The following is a 21,622-nucleotide window of genomic DNA, read 5'->3' as shown; positions in this document are numbered from 1 at the left end:
TGATGTTGTGCTTGGTTGGGATCACCATGGAAAAGCTGGTGGTTCAAACAGCTTCAGATATTCATTGCCAGATCACCATGTCTGTTAGATCACAGGGGCTAAATGTGGAGAAAAAAAGTATGTCAGATTAGACTGACTTTTCCAGCCTTTAGGTTTTACAACCTAATGATGTTTATTTAAGGTTTCAGATAAGCACTTCCATGGTGATAAACTAGAAGTGAAACTAAAAAACCCTCCCAACATTACACTTAGACTTAAATTATTAATTTTGTTATGGAAATCAGATGTATAATGCTGCAGACGTGGAGTCACAGATGCTAAAACAAATTTGGGTTGGGATTTAACAAAATATTAAGTTCAACTTTTGGACTTGTACAAGTAGTTTAAAAATGTGCTGCTGCAGAAAGCCAAAACTTTGATCTGGCTTAAAGTTTTTGTGATAGTTCAGCTTTGTTTAAAATACTTACTGGGTTATGCTTGTGCTGTTTATGTCAACAGTTGTCTCTTAGTGCTACATTACATTATACAAGAACAGGCATCACCTGTCCTCTGACCAGCCCCTGAAAGCTCATGTAAAAATATAAAGCTGATATAAGCTCTGTAATTTATATTCTTACTATTTCTATCACATCTAAATGGGACCTGTGTAGGTCCTTCTATTGATCAAATTTCTGCTGCTGGCTGATCCAACAGCCATAGATCTGTGTTAGTGCCTATGGAAGCCAGGTCTTAGCTATGGATAAGAACATTTGCATCCTGGGTATTTGAGTTTCACTTCCTTGTTCTGTAAAAAAGTTAGCTGTGGCCCAAGTAACTGAGTGACACTTGTGCCATGCAATCACTGGATGCAAATAATCCCTCAAATCATGCTCACCTAAATGCTAAATTGAAATCAAATTAATAACATGAGGTGGCAGAGTCCATGAGATAGAGCAACTATTAATGTAGTTACTGGAAGCAAAAAGACAATGAATGCTTAGAATTTTTTTTTTTTTTTTTACCATCAATGGAGGAGGTTGAAAACTGAAATTATTTTAAAAAGATAAAATTACATCCTTATTGATCAACTTTGTGGATCCATAATACAGATTGACTGAATTCAAAGAAAAAACACTGGAGAAGTTAGAAAAGACTCTACTGGGTTTGCTTCTGAGTTCAGATTAGGTCATACTGAATATTATTTCATGGCCTTTCTCTAGTGGTTTGTGAGTACTTTCCAAAGCCAAAATATACATTTTTGACTGGTGAACGGTCTGCAGTTAAATGAGGGCAAGCAGTGAAATACTCTTGAGGTTGCAGAACACAAAGTGAATCGACAGAGCTCTTCAGCATAGCTACAACATCCCCCTCACAACAGGAGAAACATTATTTTACTGTCCCCATTCCCTTTGACTGGGATTTTGTGTTTCTCGTGAAACTACTGAGGTCATGATGTAAAATTTAATAATGGTAATGTACATTTCACTTCCTAAGACATACTTTAGGCAGAGAAAATGAGGGAGCAAGCCAGCAACATATGATCAGAAAAATCTCCGCAATAAAAGTGGATATATGGATGTAGGAGAAGTTGAAAACAGATGCGCTGCACGTATCTGTTTTCAGCCATTTTCAAATTTGAATTATTTGCAACACAAATCTATATAAGTGTATCAAGACTAATTTTACAGTGTCATGGAATCACCACTTTTATTTAGCTGTATCAGGAGGAGCAGCTCAATGAGCTGAACAGCATTGTAGAGGACTGCAGCATTTGTCTTCCCTTCCTGTTTTTAGCTTCTTTCTGAAACAGAGGAATAAATGGTACAATTACAGCCAGGGTTTTTCTATGAACACCTAAACTACTTAACTAAGACCCTGGTATGGAGAGAAAATGTCAATTTGTAAAATGCAGTTTAACATGGGCTATTTTTCACATCATTTAGAAAGAGGTCTCAGGAGTAAGATTCCAGGGTAATTACTCATGTCTGGCAGGAGCCTGCCCTGGAAGCATTGCCTAACTTTGACCTGCTTCCAACCAGCTGGGAAATAGCCAGGTTGCTCAGTGGAATTGATAAAACCTTCCAAGACTGTATTAGCATAATTTAAACATGTCATAAGCATATCATCACCAAGGTTTAATTGAGGGCTACCCATAATCCAGATTTTTAAATCTGATTCTAGTTACTGCAACAGTTCGGTTCTGTTCCCACTGAAGTCAGTTGAAGTTTTGATACTGAGAAAATTTTTTTTCTTAAGTTGTCAGACCTGTACAGTCTTTACTGAATAATTTATTACTTTCAGTGCCACATGCAGCACAAAGAGTTGTGCTACCATTCCTGCTCCCAGCTGTAGGAATGGCTGTAATCTGAGTGTAGGTAGCTCTCTATCTCACAGTCTATTTACCTGGGATATTAATGATGTAATTGAGGAAAATAAATTCCTTTAGAAACAGAAGACTGAATAATTGTGTATGGATGCCATTTAAAAAGGTTTAGAGACTACATAAATTCCCATATCATTAAGGGTGTCCCATCTGACACAGAAAGGGCAGCTAGTTAGAAACCCTAAGCATGCTATTTGCCTTAGTGTGGCTTGTGGCTTTAGTGCATCTTCCAACCTCCATCCTCAGTATGTTCCCAAACACTGTCACAGTAACTGCCTGCAGGCTTTTTGCAATATGAATCAAATGGATTTAGGACAATATCGGGGCTACTTTGAGGATCAGTATTTAGGAAGGGCATCGATAAGGACATCTGTGAGAAGTGTTGTGATTGCTACTTGTGAAACCCTGGCTGAGAATGAAGCCCAAATTTCTGGGCTGAAATTTGCTGAACTTGTCATGGCCGTTTTCCTGATAACGAAATGTTTCTGTTTATGGAGCTGTCAAATCTAGCACTGCCACTTGCTTTCTAATCCTCCAATAGGATCTAATGATGTTGTTCTTTCTGTAGTATTCACACAATGTCCTGGTTTAAACAGGAGAAAGAAACAATTTATTAAAAACAACAAAACTCAAGCCCTCTTCCTAACTCTCTTTATCCATTGCTGCAGGTTTATTCCTACTAGCAGAACCTTTTGAAGTGAATATCTAGAATTAGTCCCATTCACATATTTTAAAAAAAGACATTGAAGATTGTTAGCAAAAGTAGCTGGGTAAATTAATATGTCCATGTATTGGCTTCCAATAAATGAAGCTCTTGCATGCAGAAACCAAAGTCACCCAGTCTTAAAATAATTTTGTAATGAGAATAAGGAGAGAGCAGCAAAACCAGGCAGCTTTTACTTTGCAGCAATTTGATGTAGACCCACAATTTCTGTATGCTTTTTAGGGATTTAAATTCCAAGAGTCAGTTTGGGGTTACTGAATAGGAAGCTATGACAGATTACAGGTCATTTGCAGGCTCCTGATAATGCAGTGTGATTTAAAACTGTTTGCCCCAGTGCAAAAGAAAAGCCAGGTGGGTTCTGTGTGCTGAGGACAAAAACTTAGCCGGGTGGTTGCTGCAAGGAAGCCTGTCAGGTTTGTTTGTGTGCAAAGTATTTTGAAGCATCTCACTTGAAACAGGGTTACAATATACACAGTGCTATTTTAAAAGAAACAGAAATGATTAAGTGTTCACAGGTTGAAAGTAATTCCAACTCTGAGAATGCATGGGAGTGTCTTAGTTTCAGGATCATCTTCATGTGTAAGTGAATTGGTAGATTCTTGAATTTCCTGTCATTCTAAGTACAGAACCTTACATTTGTGGGTATCTTGTGTGTGCCATTGGGATTAGTCACTTCAGCTAAAGGGTGTTGGAGAATTTTTTGGCTTTTTATGAATTTGTCTAGTAGGTGCCTGTGCACAAATGTTCGATTTTGCTGGATAATGAATCATGTATTGGTTTGAAAAAGGCTGGTATGGATGTCTGGCTCCAGAACATATATCCTGGAAAGTCTCCCATGATGCTTAGGTTGGTTGGGATCTAGTGAAGGGCTGTGGTGAGAAACTAGCGCTGATAGCAAAGACTCAGGTTTGGAGCAATGCAGCCTGTGACTAAGTAGCTGCACTCCCACATAGATTGCCACAGCCTAGGTAGGCAGAGTGCAAGGCACTGGTCTTGGGCTTGAGTCAGCTCTGGCTTCCAGGTTTGTATGTGTACATTTTTTTCTGTACTCTTCACCAAGGATGCAGCTCAGTTCCCCTGAAATGCAATGGCAAAATCCTTTGCAACTCCCTTGGGTGCTTTGCTGATTTGAATTGCAGAGTTCATTGGTAACAGTAAGTGACAAGCTGTTGGCTTAGAGCTTCACTGATTGTGTGTGACTGCAGAGCAGAGGCAAATGTATTTTTGTGTGTATGTGTGTGTGAAATTGGGCATCCAGACTGTGAAATGCTGTCAATTGGCAGCAGAGCAATCAGACAAAGAGCTTTTGTTGCTATCTCTTCTCTGGAGGGGCTTGTTGTGATCAATATGTAATCACTGTGAGAAAGAAGCAAAAGATCTAACAATCCTTATATATTTATTTATATATATATATGTACACACGTGTATATATTTCATTCGTTAGAAATACTTGGATATTTTTTCCTGACCGTAATTAAACAGGCTGGATGATATAAAAAAGTCAATAAACATTAATAATTTTGTTTGTCATTTCGTTTATTCACATAACAGTCCTCATTTAAGTGTTTATAGTTTTCCCTTTGTTCAGACATGAATGCGGTAGGGGAAAGGGATGAAAAAGAAACAGATAGCCCATCAAGCATAATCATTCTTAGTTAGTATATTGAAATCTTCAGCCTCGGGGTTTGAGGAGCTGGGGGCGCGAGAAGGGCGGGAAGCAGCAGCAGAGCCCGTGCTCAGCTCCTGGGTAGGGTTATGTCGGTGCCACGCGATGCCTACGACAACCTGGCAGTTTGTAGCAGCTCAGCGACACCTGCTCGGATACGTGCCGACTTCTCAGAACTCACACTCCTATCCCTGTTTGCCAGCCCGGCAGGGATGCCTGTGGATAAGTAGATTTGGGGACAAGGCTGCTGTTTCACCTCTAGAGGGACGCCCAGGACCGGAGATGAGGTTCTGCCACACGCAGACAGCAGCGCGGCTGCTCCCTTCCTTTCCCTTCCCTCCCGAGCCTGCCCTGCCTCGGGACACAGTGCCCCAGGCGTCTCCAGAACGATAACAACGAAATCCTGAAAGGAGAGGAACCGCGGGAGGCAAAATGTTTACAGGAATGACACTGGCAACGTGCAGTGTTCAGGGAGGTGAGAAATCCCTCCAGACAGGGTTCGAATGTCTCCTGCTCCGTCCCCTCTTCTTCCTCCCTGTGAGAGGCCAGCGTAGGCAGATGATTGCACTCATGCTTCATGTAGGCAGATTGCTACTGCTCTCTGTCATTTGTATTTGCAGTTCAAACCACTTTAAATCACCGTTCCTCTCCAGTCTGACCTCTGCCACCACCGTCAGCACAGAATGAGCCCTCAGAATACGGTGGGTTACGTGATGTCTGGACGTGCCTGTAGCGTTTTCGTCTCTGCATTAAGTAGTTGCGCTGTGAAATTTCTGATAGGATCAGTTAGGGTAGAAAACAGCACTTCCACAAAAAATGAGAAATTGCTCGTTGGCCTCTAATTCAGACTAGAACAAGGGGAACGTGATTTTCTTGTTACTGTCTCTCCAAATTAGTCTGAACTTGCTCTTCAGCATGACTCTTTCAAGCAAAATTCTGAATGGTTTCCTCATACTCCTTGCCAAATCTGTCTCCATGATCTTTGATTTTCTTACTTTTGATAACTACTTACAGTGAAATGCTTTGATGACATTTTCAGCTTTTTGATCTTAAACCTCTATAAATGGGCACACAAATGTAGTTATATAAATACATAGAAAACATTGTAGCCAGTTAAAAGAATAAGTAGAATGAAATATAGGCAGAGTCGTTCCTCTTCAGCTCAGAGCTCTGGGCTGTGGTTGGATGATCCCACAATGCCCATTTTTTAAATTATGATCCTCCATCCTGACTGTTGACATAGTTGTGTTCTACCTAAGATGACTTGGTGTTGAATTTGCTGATATTTGGGGAGTTGAAACGTCTGTTTGCTCTTCATATGGAAAGCCTGGACTAAGTATCTCTCTTTAGGTTTACACCGAAATATGCATCTGTGTTAAGGAAACTTTCCCGTCCGACCATCAGCAGCTGCTCTGGCAGTCACAGTCTGAGCTGGGGCCGAGGCCCCTTCCCAGCGGGAAGCTCCAGTGAGCTCTCCTGAGCTCCGCTTGACTCCCTACACTCGCCACACTCACAGTCAGACCAGGTTTCCCATAGTAAAGTCTTAGGCATCTGAATCCTTGAAAGAATTTAATCTTGGCTCAACAACAGAATGACAGTTTGAGACTGAGCCTTCGAGGAGGGACCCTGAACAAAGGAAACCCTGGAGTTTTTATGCCCATAAAATCCATGCGCGTGAGAGTCTGGGATCCTCGACTCCTGCTGTGCTGAGTGTCCGGTCCCCTGGCCGGCGCCACAGGTCCCCAGGCCCTTTGTTATGCAAAGGGCGGCAGTTCACAGCCACTGTCTCGGGCTCTCATCACCGGAGCTCTACCTGCATCTTGCACACCCAGCTACCTGTACCGAATGTATTCCTCAGCATCTGTGAGCCCGCAGGATAGTGAGATACCTGTAGCGTCTCTGCATCTGACTGGAAAAGACTGAGGGACACTGGAAAAAATGGGAGAAAACTTCTACAGTTCTAGGCCAGCTTCAGGGACAAACTTGAAAAAACTGAAGAAGAGTGACTTGGTTATTATGATGTTAGACGGGTAATTTGATGGTTTGGATTTACAAGTTAGCTTTGTAATATATCACTTATCTGATCATGGTCATTTAATCTCTCTGAGGCTCCATTTGACATCACTGCAATGAGAATAATAATACTTATTTTCTGCTGTCTACTTAGGCAGGCTTTCAGAGTACTGATTGTCTAACGCTTTGTAGAGCTCTGAGCACCACTAAACCTTGAGCGGGTGTAACATGCTGGGCATTGTTGCACAGCCCTGCCCTGGTGTGTATGCTTCTGCTCTGCTCCCAGAGGAGAATCAAAAGACTGGAGGGAAGGTGACTTTCCAGTGTGTTCTCTTCCCCATCTCCTCTCACCGGATGTCTAAGTTTGTGGAGCAACAGCCTAATGTAGCAAGTGAGCTGCTGACTGCAAGCGACCAAGTACCACTTTGTGGCTGCAAAATAAATGATCAGAAAGAAATCAACTGCAAAATTCAGGAGACTTCCCAGCCATAGATTTTGTTATGTGAGTGGCAAAGACCAACAGGTGCTCCAACATCTGTGGGTGTAGACAGTGAAGTTCATATGTTTTCACTAGTTTGGATCACATCCCTGGGAAAACCCTCTTTTGGGGGGTCTTTTAGGTGAAATGAGCTGTCTACCTGGGGCTTGATCAGACTCTTTGCAGCTCTTCTCCAGTGGAAAGGGGTAAAGAGGAAGAGGGGGGACCATTGCATGAAGTAAAGGGATGGCTGTAGTTGCAGGAGAGAGTTGGCTGACCAAAGCTCTTTTTTGACTTCCCTTTTTCTGGAGAAATTGTTCCACATAATATGGGCCACCCTCCTGGCCTGTCTTGCTGCTTCTAACAGTAGGTGATACAACTTGTCTTTCCTGCATGGCTGCATGGTTGCTGCTGCTTTCCAGCAATCAATGTCATCATGGAATGAGTTTTGTTTTCCGTGAAAACTCTGAAATTGGTTAATTCCTTCCATGAAATAATCAGCTCTTACTTTAATTTTTTCAGATCATAATGCCCAAGGGACTTTTTTTGCAAGCATTTTCAGTTTTCCCCCTGCTAATTTTAAGAACAGCTCAAGGTTTCCTTTCTTGCAAACGGCCTCACCCTTTCCCCATGCTACCTTTTCATCTTCCTACAGCTGCCCTTATAGACAGGCTGTTGCAGGTTGTCACTCTCAGGAGAAGAAAGTGGTGATGAAGGTTGCTGGTTATTTTTCTATGTGCCATCCTGTTCTTGCATCCTGTAGATAGAGAGTAACCAAAGAGCAGGAAGCAGTTTCATAGCAACCATGCTGTTTTGCTGTCTCTTTTCTGAAGATTATGCAAAAGGAATGTAGCAGAAAAATTCAAGGGACAGTCCTGTGTAATGGCTTTTCTGTTCTCTTGGAGTGTTCCTTGGGCATTTCTCCTGCTTTTAATTTCTTATTCATCCTGCCATATAAACCAGTCTTTCACCTCTCCAACCTTTATCAGACCCTTGGAAATCCTCAGACAGCATTATTGTCCATTTTCTCTGAACCTCCTCTGGGGCTGGTGGTTTTCAATTGTTTCAGCTATTTTTAAAAAAAGGGACATTGCCCTCATTTAGATGGCAGCAATGTGGGTATCACAACCAGCAGTTTCAGAGAGATGTTGTAAATCCATTCTTGGCAGCACATCAAAATGGAATGGGTGTTAGGGATGCCAAAACAACCTGTTCTACTGCCCAACAGGTTTGAAGTCTTCATTATCATGCACTGAATTTGTTACCTGCATTGCTGAACACACAACTCATGCAAGCTTTTACTTGCGTGAGTCAGCTTCTCGACTCTTGGAAGCGTCTGCAGAATTATGTTCTATATCAGTTACACGCTCACAAGATGCGATTTCTCATTGCTGCTGTGAAGGAAAAACATGTAGGCATTTCTGATTGCTTTGAATTTTATTTACTTTCATATTTAATGTTATAGTCTTGTAATTTTTTGGGCAGCGTGCCCAGACAAGAATTTTTTTTAAATTTCCTTGTTACAGAACACTGCATAGAGGTTAATTTCCCCCCAGTGATCTCTGAACTCTTAAATGCCAAAGTCACTGCTCACAAGACCTGACTATTTGATATTGATCTTCCATCTTTAATGCTTCTGCTGGTCTCCTCTGGATACACAGACCTCTTAGAGGGATTAGGGAATCCTTAATGAATGTAGGTTTTTGCTTTATCTCTCTTTTTTTTTTTTTAATGGTTCACTTCTTCTTCCTGTACATTCAAATGCTTCAAGTGCTTCTGGTGGCTTTTTTTTTTTGTCTGTTTGTTTGTATATCTATTATACTATAAAGCAAATATCTGCCTGATATTAGAGTACATTATGATTTGCTGGTTTTCATTTTCACAAAACCCAGAGAATTTAGAGGAGGTTACCATAATTTCATGTTCATTTTTGTCCAGTATGAAAAAGTAGACTGGGAGTTAAAACTAGGCCCAGTGACCACAGTGCTAAAATCTATATGTAAATGCTTTATTTCCAGTAAAATAAATGGGTCACAGCCTAAAATACTCTGAAAATAATTAATATTCAGGCTTCATGCATAGACATACCTCCTTTCACTGCTGTTAATCCATGGTTAATACTTCTTCCCTGGAGGGTTTCACCCCCAGAACTGAAGTGTCAAATTGCATTGACACAAATGGTTGCCAGTGAACAGGTCATGGTTCAGCCACACGGACAGTAATCCCAGCAGGAGCAGGGGGTGGATCAAACACTTCAACTTTTGAAAGAGGAGATCTAACTACATTCCTGAGACACTTGTTTGCACTGTAAAATCTCACCCTACTTTTTAAATTTAGATTTTGGACCTATTCACAAGTCACTTTTCTATTTTGTTATTTGCTGTTTGTAACAGAGTGGTGACATGGGAACCTCTGCCCAGTCACAGACAAGGATGTCATTATGGATTCCTGCCTCTATTCACTGCAGTTTAGTCAGACTTTTGAAAAGATAAGTCTGAACTTTTTCATGGGTCTCTTCATTAATAGTCATCTTCACAATATCTCTTTGAGGTAAGTGTTCCTCTTATAGAAGTGGATCTAGGTTATGAAGAGAATCAAATTGAAATTCATGTTGGGTGCCCGATTTAAGAAAACTGGAAGGTAACTCTTCAGAGAATTCAGCATGATATTTCACTGTGCATATTGACAGTGTTCTCCACTGGCATGGGTGGCAGATCCAATTGCTGTGTACTTCTGCGCACTGGGATTGTAAGTAGCTTTTATTCAGAAAATGAGACACTGAAATTCCAGAGGTAACATGGTGCTTCAGTGGCCTAGTCAGCATACCAGGGGACTTCTAGAAAAGGCAGACATAAAACTTTGTTCTCCAGTGTTCCATGCAGCTGCATTTACCGTGCATAGCTGTTCTTACTATTGCAGTAATCCTGTCCTAACACTTCGTGTTTCCTGGCTGACAGACAACGTCCCTCAGCCCTATTCAAATCCATAGTGAAACTGGAGTGAGATCTGCAATAGGCACAGTGAAGCTACACTAAGGGGTTCAGTGAGAGTTTAGCTGCTGTTTTCACTTCAAGGAATATAAATAAGATAGTAGGACAAAATAACACATTCACCATCACAAGCATAAAGTCCTGACCAAGCATTTCTGCCGTTCCATCCAAGGAACTAAACCTATGTCAGCAATCCAGCATCCAATTAGCACTTAAAAGCAGAGTTGGTCCAAGTGTTGCTATTATCAACTACTGTTTAAATTCTCACTTTTTAAATAAAAAATCTTTTCTAATAAACAGATTTTTGTTGAGATGGATGAAATAAAATGTTTAGAAGTCTTAGTTCTGTTATTCTTTAAGTTTTTTACTTAGTTTTAATTTTGACTAAGTAACTTTTATAAACATAATTTCCCAGCTTTATTAAAAATTCCATAGATGAATGATTCTATAGGACTGCAGCATATTGACTCAGTGATGTCATTAGCTTGCAGTGTCAGTCTCACACACAAACTCTTCCCTGTGTCTCAGACTTGCCCCTTAGTTTGCTCACAATACCCGTTCCAGTTGTCTCTCCACCTTCAGGGGAGAGTAAGTTTACCTCTACATTCCTCAATGATTTCTTGTCTCAGTACCTTTGCCTAAGTAATTTGAGAGCCACAATGCCCCATCACACAAAGCTCTATTGTACCCATGGCTTGTGGTTCCCCTCCTGCATTCCTCAACAATCACCAGTCTTAGTTTGTCTCTGCCACCAGTAGCTCCTAACAAAATCCAAGGGGATTTTGACAGTCCTTCCTCTTATTTTGCATCTTTCTTGACTTACCCTTGATCCTGAATCTGCTTCTAGTTTGATACCTACTTCTCCAAAGAATTCACACAATCTTTATTTTCATTTAACCTTCATTTTACGAAGTTAAACAAGATGTTAAATAGTAGTATCAGTGTAAGAGGGAAATGTTATAATTCATTACAAAAAAAATTAGACTGGGAATTAGGAGGCTTTTTGCTGTCCATGGAGTGAAATTCTGTAACATCCTTTGAGAAAGAAGTGAAATGAGGTAAGCTCAACTATTTTCATCTGTAGCTGCAAGGAAGTTTAATTCTGCTCAGGAGTAACTATCTTAGAAATTTTAACTGTCAATCTCTAATAAACTCCCACTGAGCATATGTAAAAATAGATATCGCATAAACTCATAGATTGTAAATCCTTGCAGGACTATTGATCAGGAAGGCAATAGGATTATCCTTGAGTCAAACCTACGAATGCCATGCCTCTGCCTAATGGTTTGGTTTTTTTTTTTTGCTTCATTCAGACCCACAGAATCACTGAATTGGTGAGGTTGGAAGCGAGCCTTGGAGATCATCTAGTCCAACCACTTTGTTTTGCTGAAGTTCTTGAGAATCCTGTCCGCCCATTTCTCCAGCCTGTCCAGGTGTCTCTGGGTGGCAGCACAACCAACTGGTGTATTAATCACTCTTCCCAAGTATGACTGGCAAACTTGCTGAGGGTGCACTCTGCCCCATCATCAAAGCCTTTAATGAGGAGGTTACAGAATACTGGACCCCATATTGACCCCCTGAGGATTATGTGGGACTCTATCATTTTACTGCCAAAGTGACTGAGCCTTTCTTCACCATGGCCTTTATTTCTCCTTTCTTTTTCCTTTTTTTTTTTTGTTAATTTCTTTTCTTTTTTTCTAAATTAATAATAGATTAATGGATCTAAATCAAAATCTAAATCTAATCAAAAGATTGATGGAAGAAAATTTAGGCTCTGTTCAGGAAAATAACCTAGTTGCATGAAAGGACTTTGAGATACACCTGGCAAAAGGAATTTCTTGATGATATAAAGTCACTGTCAGTGACTGATCATTGGCAGGTGTGTTTGGGGTAAATGTGGCCAGAATGGTACTTCACGTAAGGGATTATGAACACTTGGACTTGTCTTTTCTAGCTGCGTAGAACTGATCCCATATTAAAGGACTGCACATAGTCATCATGGATGCAGCTGAGAGTCTGGGCCTATAAATCTAATGTTTAGCAGTTAATCTGATAAATGTCCTTGCTGGAAGTGCAGGAGAATGCTGGTTGGAAGGGAAGAGTTGGAAATCTTTTAAAGCCTACTTGCCTCATGATCACCATTATTTTAAAGTATGATACAGCCAACAATTGGACAGGATATGTAGTTCATAGGCCACCTCTTAATATCAGTTTATCCCTGCTAGGAAAGGGAAAGAAGGCCATTAATCCTTGACTGTATTTATGTGCATAGTACTCCACAATTATAATGCAAGCCTGCTCACTATTATTCTAACTTTGCTAATTGGGAGGAGTTCAGCAGACATGTCTGGTATTCTCTGAGGTCCAGCTGGTATCCAATTTCCAGCAGAGTTTGCTGAGAAACATGAAGGTCAAGTAACTTCCCCAAGGTTACACCATAAATGGCTCAGCTGGGATTAGGACCCAGATTGGCCTTGCTCCTAATCTTTTGCCTAATTAATCACTGTCGTCTCTTTCTGCAAATACCAAACAGGTTCATCTCTGTAGTTTCACCAACAAAATGCTGTGGGCAAACTCACTTAATTTGGGGGAATAGATTTCATGAGAAGGGAAATAATGAAATAGCATTAGCAAAGCTAACTGGTAACTGAAATGGAAAACAATTAGGACTGGATTTTGCCTGTGGGAGATATTATTGTAATGGCTGTGTTGTACTTCTCTTCTTGATCTCTTATGTCTCAAAACCGTGCGCATGCGGCCACTCTCCCTTATCAACTGTCAGTATGGATGCTATTGAGAGCATGATATTTGCTGAAATTTTTGGACTCTGTATTTATTTACCTTTATTATAACTCAAGGAAATTGGCTGACTGGAAATGCAGAAACAGTAACAAGGTGGCTGTCACATGGGTTATTTTCCTTTTGTAAAACTCTCTGTGATGCAAATACTGCAGCATTTTGGACACAAAACTGTTATAATGCAGTTTTTTTACTCATCTCTTGTATGGGATGGAGTACTCTAAGAGGAAAATCAGCAACCAGAGTTTTAGGTAGGATGAAGAAATCCCCTGATTTTCTCAATCTCTAACTGAAACCCATGGTCAGTATTATGGAGCATGAAACAGTTTATAGTGACAGCTGGTTTTAATTAAAGGCTTAGTTTCTCCAGCATAAAGACACTTCATTACAAACCAATGAACGTGTTCACACCAGCAGTCTGACTGTTTCTGTAAATAGGAATGGGTACAATGTACAGGTCTGGAGAACTGCTTGGAAAGCCTTGTGGGGCACAGAACTAAAATAACAGCCAGCACATCTCACATGGATTAAGAAGCCAGAAAAACAAAAATGTCATTATTTAGGCTGTTGCTAAACTGCATCATCACAGTGTAACTGATCTCCCACCATTAGGCAGTGAAATCCAAAGCCACAGAGCACAATTAAAAGGCAACCTGACACCTGCAGTCTCCAATACACCTTTTGAAATAGGTAGAAAGAAAATATGCATCTCATCAAGGGGTTGAGGATGGTATATGAAGGATTATCCATGGTAGGTTCCTACTTCAAAGTTAGTTCAGTACTATATCGCCTGGATTCTTACATAAAGGGAGTTCAATCTCTATCTCCACTCTTCAAAAGTTGCTACTTGATACTAGTAATCTCAGCAAAAGTGCCAAAGATGAATGAATAAGGAAGTGGGACTCATTTGCAGTGTGATTACAGATGATTAAATGCAATTACATAGTTGGGGGGCTATGCAGAAAAACCCTCTTATGCTGCTGCCTTTGTCAGAGCTGGAGTGCAGCAGAAGATCTGCTAGCCTAACATTCAAGATGCAAGATGACACAAAATTTAAGAATTGAAAACTATATTAAACCAACAGATTGCTAGATTTTAGCCTAAGAATAATAATTTAAAATCAATTTGAAACCTTGTAGGCAGCCAATGAAACAGAACAAAACTAAATAAACTGGTAAAGATTTCTGCCAATGTCTAACTTGATACCATGATGAGACATTTTCAAGGCAATTTCTAGAAGATCCAGATAAAATTCAATGTGTGGTGATACAAAAAAGTACAAAGGTATGTGAGGAGAAGAATTTAGTTTCTCATTATATTCAAGGTTGGTACGTATTTTATTTGGAGAGGTTTATCGGAGTGACTGGCATGGAAGTTATTGTTCAAGCAGCAGAGGGTAAACAAGTCCTGTCCTATTATGCATGGAAATATTTCTGTAATTTCCACAGAATTCAACAGGAAGCAAACATTCATATCATATCATAGAAGTTGTTTACTTCTCCCATTTGCATTTGGTGTGAAGTGTATGTGTGTATCTCTGGTTAAAATGCATAAAGTCCTGTCAATATTCATGAGAAAAATATGTTGTATGAGAAATGTCACCTGGTTCTGGAAAAAGAAACTCAATTTCCTAACTGATATCAAAGAATGTACAAAGCTGTTGGTCTGTTGAGAAAAACAAACAAATAAATAATTAATTCTTTAGAACCCTCATGAACGCACAACTTCACTCCAACTGATGGATACACTGAAGCAGAAAGGATAAACAGCCTGACCCGAAGTGTGCAGGTGTGGACATGTGCATCTAGATGGTAAAAACTCATGAGAGGGTTCTACTGACAGACTCTCATAACTGTTAGAAATGCAAAAATGGACAGAAGTTTTAGTGTTATAAAATATATAATGCCATGTCTTATGTTATGGCATAGAACAACCTGTTGGTTTAGATATTTCTGTTTATCTGCGCCTTCCAAAAGGGAAATTAGCACCCGCCTTGCTAAAGAACATCAGCCCAGTATTCAGGATGTATTTTGCAATGTTGCATCAGGACAGTATGCGCAATGGTGTGTGGTTTGCAGTTTGTTTGCTACCAAGAGTAAAATCTTCTCCATTTTGAGAAAGTCTTGAGATTAATCTTGCTTTCTTAGCATTTATGTGCACTAACAGATTATTGGAGTTTGCTTTGATTCCAACTTTTCTGGGTTTGCCAGCCTCTCTTGTCTCATCTGGGCAATTGTGATCCAGCTCACTGCTCACATGTTACTTCACTACCGATAAAAAGTGTTGGGATCATGACTGTCTGATGATGAAGAAGATGCTCGTGTGACTCGAGGCACTCTGCTAGTTCAGCTGTCACTGAAAGCTGTGAAGTCAAGATATCTCCCACAGTCAGCTCAGGCACCTCTTTCTTAGTCATCTGGCCATAACTAGTTTTCCAAAGGATAATGGCCTCACCTCTCAGACGTTGGTATAGCCTGTCTCAGTGTATGCGAAATAGGGCTGGATACTCTGGGATGCTTAATGCCTTTTAGTTGTAATTGTGCTCTAGAATCTTACTCTTGAGTGTTACTTTCATTCTAAAATCCTGATCCAGTTTTCTGCTTTCTAGACCTTGTCTTAGTTCCTCCTACTGAGTGCTAGATCCTAATCCTGCCCTTCATCTGTTCAGCCTTGGTTCTTAGATCTTGCCTCTTTCATTTCCAGTTCCGGTTTCAGCTTTAAACTAGCTTGCCTGAACTTGTTTCCACATGGACCGCTCATGATGCTGAAGACACTTGCAAACATTGAGACTAAAATTATGAGCCAAATCTGATCTTCACTTAACCATGCGAACTTTAGTTTTCATGAGATTAAAACATTTTCCAAGGACGGTGACATTACTATAGTCTAATCAAGAAATAAGATCTGTAGAAATTCTAGTTCAAGCTACTTATGAAGGTGAATCACATCTTTCAGCAGATTATCAGTAATTGATTTACATGTGGTAGAACCATAAATAGAGTGATAAACTTTTAAAAAATTTTGTTTACACATTTCTAAGAGTGCTTCTTCCTTTTGCTGTCTGGCAACACTCCCCTGTTCCCAAATTATAACAATTAAAAAGTCTCTTACTCATTTCACATATTGTGAAGGCAGGGAGATGCTTTCTCCACAAGTTTCCAAAGAAGACTCACTAAATTACTAGGAATGTTTTCTCACTTGTACAACAGACCCTTTGTATGCAAGTGATCAGAAATTGTACTTCAAAAAGCTATGCTGAGAATAAAAGTATGTAGGATACTCATTATAACAGGGCCTCTTAACTGGATGTGTCCATCTGGTGGCTGTATTAAAATAATTAACAGAGGGAACTGATGTACAGAGTCTGTTTAGCAGAGCATCTTTTGGCCAAAAGCAGATTCCAACAGAGCTGTAGAAGAGGATGGCAAATGCTGCTATTTCCCCAGCTGGCTTGAGAAACTTACTGTCATCAAATTTTGGCATGGTCCTATTTCACCCTTCTTTCTGTAGAAAGAGAAACTAATTAAAATTCTTGTTAGATTGAACGCTGTAGTTGTTTTAATTTGAACTTTTATTCCTGAATTTTTAGCAGTTATGGTTCAGCTAGCTCCAAGACTGATTTGTGCCATGAAATCCACAAAGAAAACTAAATTGTTGTCTTTTTTCATTGTTGCAATATTGCTCTAGATGTGCAGGTGAAGATATGAAAAGAGTTCATAGATGTTCTGATATTAATAATGATACCTTTAGCTGTCATCATTAAGGCTATTATAAGATAATGTATCTTGAAAAGGAAGCCTTAGCATTATGTTTTCCTGCTGTTTTGACCTAAACAAAAGTAGGCTATTTATCATAAGAAATACAGTCAAAATTACAGTGACATATGTCACTGACGGTGACATACAGGCAACCATGCATTGCTAGATACTTCATTGTCAAAACCAATAATGTAGTGTTCTAATTTTCACGGTGTACTGATGTTTCATCTTAGAAATATGAAGCTTCTCTTACAGCCCTACAGCTTACTCATATGAGCATTGTTTGAAGTACACTGTACTTTGTGAAAGAAATGAGCTCTGCCTAGCCAATGTATTATTTATTCTAGTGACAAGCACAGTTTGGAGATTTTTGTAAGCAGATCAGTGCAAAATACTAGACTTGAAGAACGAACTCAAAGGCCCCACCAAAAGGCTTTTATGTAAGAATTCATCAGTAAAATGTTTAACACAGAAAGTCAAGTTAGCACCTTAAAGAGTGAAGTGGCATGAAATAGAAAAGAATGGATGTATTTTCTTTGAACCCTCCATTTGTACTGGGCTGTTTACCTGTAAGATTACATTTTCTGTTTACAGTCATTACAAGAATTTGAAACAACCACCTAGCAGTAAGATTACTCTTGACTCAGACTTAATTGTTACCATCACAAACGATATTTTCTAAATCCTGTGAACCTGATAGTCTTAAAAAGAAATAGAATCTTAATTCTTTCTTGCTTATCATTGAAAGACTGTGCTGCTGGGTAGTTTGCCTACAAGCCTAAATAAAACCTGTCATTTCCTAAACATAATTTTCCTACATCTGAGTATGTTTAGCCCCAGGTTCCTTCCTCCATGAATTTCCAGCCTCTGCCACCTGTAAAATTGCCCTCTGAGTTGTACCATGAAGACAGGCATATTTTTTTATACACTTTTCATGGACATATTCAGAACTTGCTGTCTTCTGGAGAAACAGATAATCATTGCAGCTGTTCTGACGATACTGAGTAGCAGCTGTAGCTGCCAAGCAGTACATAAAAATGTGGTTTATAATCTCATTACATAAAAGTCAGGAAAGAAGTATCAATTAATTATATTTTATAAAGTATATATTTAATATATTTATTAAATGCTGAAATAGAAAAATGCATGAAATTAAGTTTTATTTACTGTCACTAAAAGCCACAAAGTGATTCAGAATTTCATCTGCCATAATTATGGAATGATTTAGCCCACATCATAAGAAAAACGATAAGAAACAGGAACTCTTCCAGAAAACCTGTACAGCCAATAGATGAGCACTCAGAATTTCAAACCACTGGAGAAAAAACAAAATGAATTTGCATCTGTGAGAACAGACTTGTGGAGGTTTCTACATTAACACTCTTCTTTATGAAATATGTGCGAAAGACTGTCAAATTGTCTCAGAAGTGTCAGTAGAAAAGATTATAGAACAAAACGAACAGTAGCAAAGTCAGTACGATCACAGCTAGGAGTTTTAGGGCAATAAAGAATGAGATGGCTGCATGATTATGTCTGAGATGTAATTTTTTACTTAAAAGTGATGTTTTAAGTGAAAGAGTAGAAGACATATGGGACACCAATTTTTACAGGATTTGAGAGTTAAATGAAAGAGCTATTTACTATTAACTCATGTCTTTACAGAACAATGTCATAGAAACACTAAAAAAACCCATGTAATACATTAATATATTGATTTATTGTATAGTATTTTGTAAACTTTATTAGGTGAAATTCATGTTTGAACAAAAAATGTGAGAGAACCAAGACTAAAAGTTGCCATAGATCAAAAAACCTTTTGAGATTTGGCTATCGCAAACACCAACACGCTGAGTAATCACAAATGTGAAAATCTAACTGAAACTATGTTTTCACTTTAAGCCAGGTATTCCCACTTTTTTTGTAACTCAAATATGGAACAGATTATGAAATAAATTGTTCCAATACATCCTGCTACCCACAAATAAATTTGATATCTAAAGGAAACCAGGGATGTAGTACTCCTGTTGTTTATGAAACAGGCATATACTAGAGGAAAGCATTAAATTCTCAATTTTAAAACATCATAAATATAGAACTAATAGCAACAATTAAAAAAATCACATTATAAAAGCTACTTATTTGCACCTAATTGCCCTACCAATTCATAACAGACTAATGCTAATGAGACATGTAGTGTGAAGCCCTGCCATTGTTTCTAGTTCAGATGCACAGAATAATGTGATGTAATGCACACTGGGACAGTAAAAATACCCTTAAAGCTTCCAAAATACTACACAGCTTACATATTTTTTTGGACACAATAGCCAATGCTCAGCAAAAAACCCCCACCAAACCCAAAACCCACCAAACCCAAAACTGACTGCAGATGTCAGAGCAATTTTTTTTGGTGAAAAGTAAAAACTGTTGTGGGATATTGTGTTTTACAGAACACAGACTGTCTTGTGATTGAACATCATTTTTGCAGGATGTCCCAAAGAAAAGTGGACCAAATTCAATTTAGCTCCCGAAAAAGAGTGAAGGACTAGAATATTACATGGATTCAGCCCTTGCTTTGAAGAATTTGGAAATTTAACAGAAATCATGTTCTAGGGATAAAAGTACTTGAAAATATGTGAGTTTGCTCATGTCACAATTCATGCCACACGAAGTTCAGCTGCCAACATCAGGTAATTCCTGGACCACTTGAGAAGGCTTTGGTCTTCCTTGGATTTCCTTGATGGCTTTCAGTTTACTTTATACTCTGAGCATGGTAAAAAGGCATTTTTTTGCTTTCTTTGGTCCTCTCTTCAGTAGTAAGGCAGCCTCTCATGTTGTAGTTTACAAGGGGTTCCTGTTATTCCTGCACATGGGAAGTTGTAGACTATTGCTATTACTGAGAAATTTTTGGGAGCATTTTTGTGGATGCTTACTCTCGTGAATAATGGGCTCTTTCATTAATTTTGGGAGAAGCTACTACACAACATCAATGTTTCTGGTGGGGTTGCCCATTGCTGTAGTTTTTTATTGGATTGCTATCTTTTTCCTCCCATATATTCCTACACAGATCTTAATCCCAGTAGAAATTTATTGTTAAGTGGTGTGTTTTGATGTAATCTTTTTTGATTACATCTTTTTTGATTCCTTGAGCAATGAAGAATCTCAATGAATATGATAAATTAGGCATCAGCCTTTCTTCTTCCCTTCTTATTTCCTGTTGGTGTTATTCCACACAGGTTTTTTTCTGTCTTGTGCTTGGCACTCATATTTGTTCTAAATTTGAATTACAAAGTAATAAAATACACATAAAATATTTGTTCCTATCTTACATGTAAATTTTTTGGGCTTAATAGCTGGCAATATGATGTATATTTTAATTTTGCATTAGGAATACTGGCATTCTAACACAAATTTGATACTGTAGCTGCTTGTTAGGCTGATAATTTTCATGGATCATTCTTTTCTGTTATCCTTTCTGACTTTAGGTTATCAGACAGAACTATGCTGTTTTCCTTTCTTTTTCTCCAGTTGTAGCTAAGTTTTCAGATTCTCTGAAACCCTATGGATATGTACGTACCATCCCCCCCTTTCTACTTACAAAAATGTAATGAATTAGAAACCAGAAGAATACATTTCTCTGCTGGCTTTTGGCACAGATTGATCCATTTGGGTATAGTAGAACCATCAATGATATAATTCTTTCCTTGAAGATATTCTTTAGCGCCAAGTAACCCACCCCAAAATGGCTTCTATTAATTTTCTTTTACAGTCTAGGACACAAAGGTAATAAATGACATCAGTTGAAACAAGAAATTAAAAATATGTTCATGTTTAATGTACTCTTAGTACTTGATGTCTTTGAGCATACACATGCACGCTCAAAGACATCAACACTCCTGGTTCTCATATTTAGTCATGAGTAAATATTGCACTTATTACACTTTGTTGCAACTAGTAATATGTCACAAGTTTTGTGGAGAAAAGTTCAGCTGAATTGCTTGGCTAAATTGTTCCTTAGATAGGTTTCACAGTGAAAAAATCTCAAGCTTTCTCCTCTTTCCTTTTGATTTTTGATCACTGTTTCCTAAGTGGAGAGAGGATTTCCTTTTCAGACCTCTTCATTCACAATTCATCTTTACAGTCTACTTCTGTCATGGGCATTCACCCTTTTCTGGCCATGGTGCAGCAGAATTTCCTACTTCTCACATGCCTTCATACTCCTTGGTGAACTTATTCTGGGTGGTCTTCCATGTGCATTAAACTTGGCACAAACATGAAGAGCACGCTCCTACCAACAAGCACTGTTTATGCCACTCCTAAGCAGAAATGATAATGTGTCTCTAACAAGACAAGCACTTTGTAGTGATTATCAGCTTTGATTTTTGTGTTATTTTGAGCATATTAAAACAAATTAATTGATCGAATGCACATATATTGTCCTAGATGCTTTAACTGCTGACATCTTATACAGACAGACCTTATATATTATCACGGTGTCCCGCAGTGGTAGGGAGGAGAAGAGAGATCCAGCAGGCAGGAATTGTGCAGCAAGATTCATTTATTTAATTGTTTTACAAACTCTTTCATAGACTTTTTTCTTCATAGTTTAATTGGTCAAAGGATCAGCCACCCCTTGGGGTGACTGGCTAAAATCCTAAAACATCCATTGTCAAAATATTTTTCTACTGTACTACAAACAAAGCTTTGCAAGGTCGCAGGTGTTCATAGTTTATAGAACTCTACTAATATCTTCCGTGAGAGAGAAAAATATCTCACGGGACTGGAAAAAAGCAAGAGAAATTCTTGCTAGCAGCATATTTGTATCCACAATATAT

Source organism: Corvus moneduloides, chromosome 8, assembly GCF_009650955.1.
Source record: "Corvus moneduloides isolate bCorMon1 chromosome 8, bCorMon1.pri, whole genome shotgun sequence".
NCBI classification, from domain to species: Eukaryota; Metazoa; Chordata; class Aves; order Passeriformes; family Corvidae; genus Corvus; species Corvus moneduloides.
The sequence above is the reverse complement of the archived record's forward strand: the minus strand, read 5'-3'. Positions refer to the sequence as shown.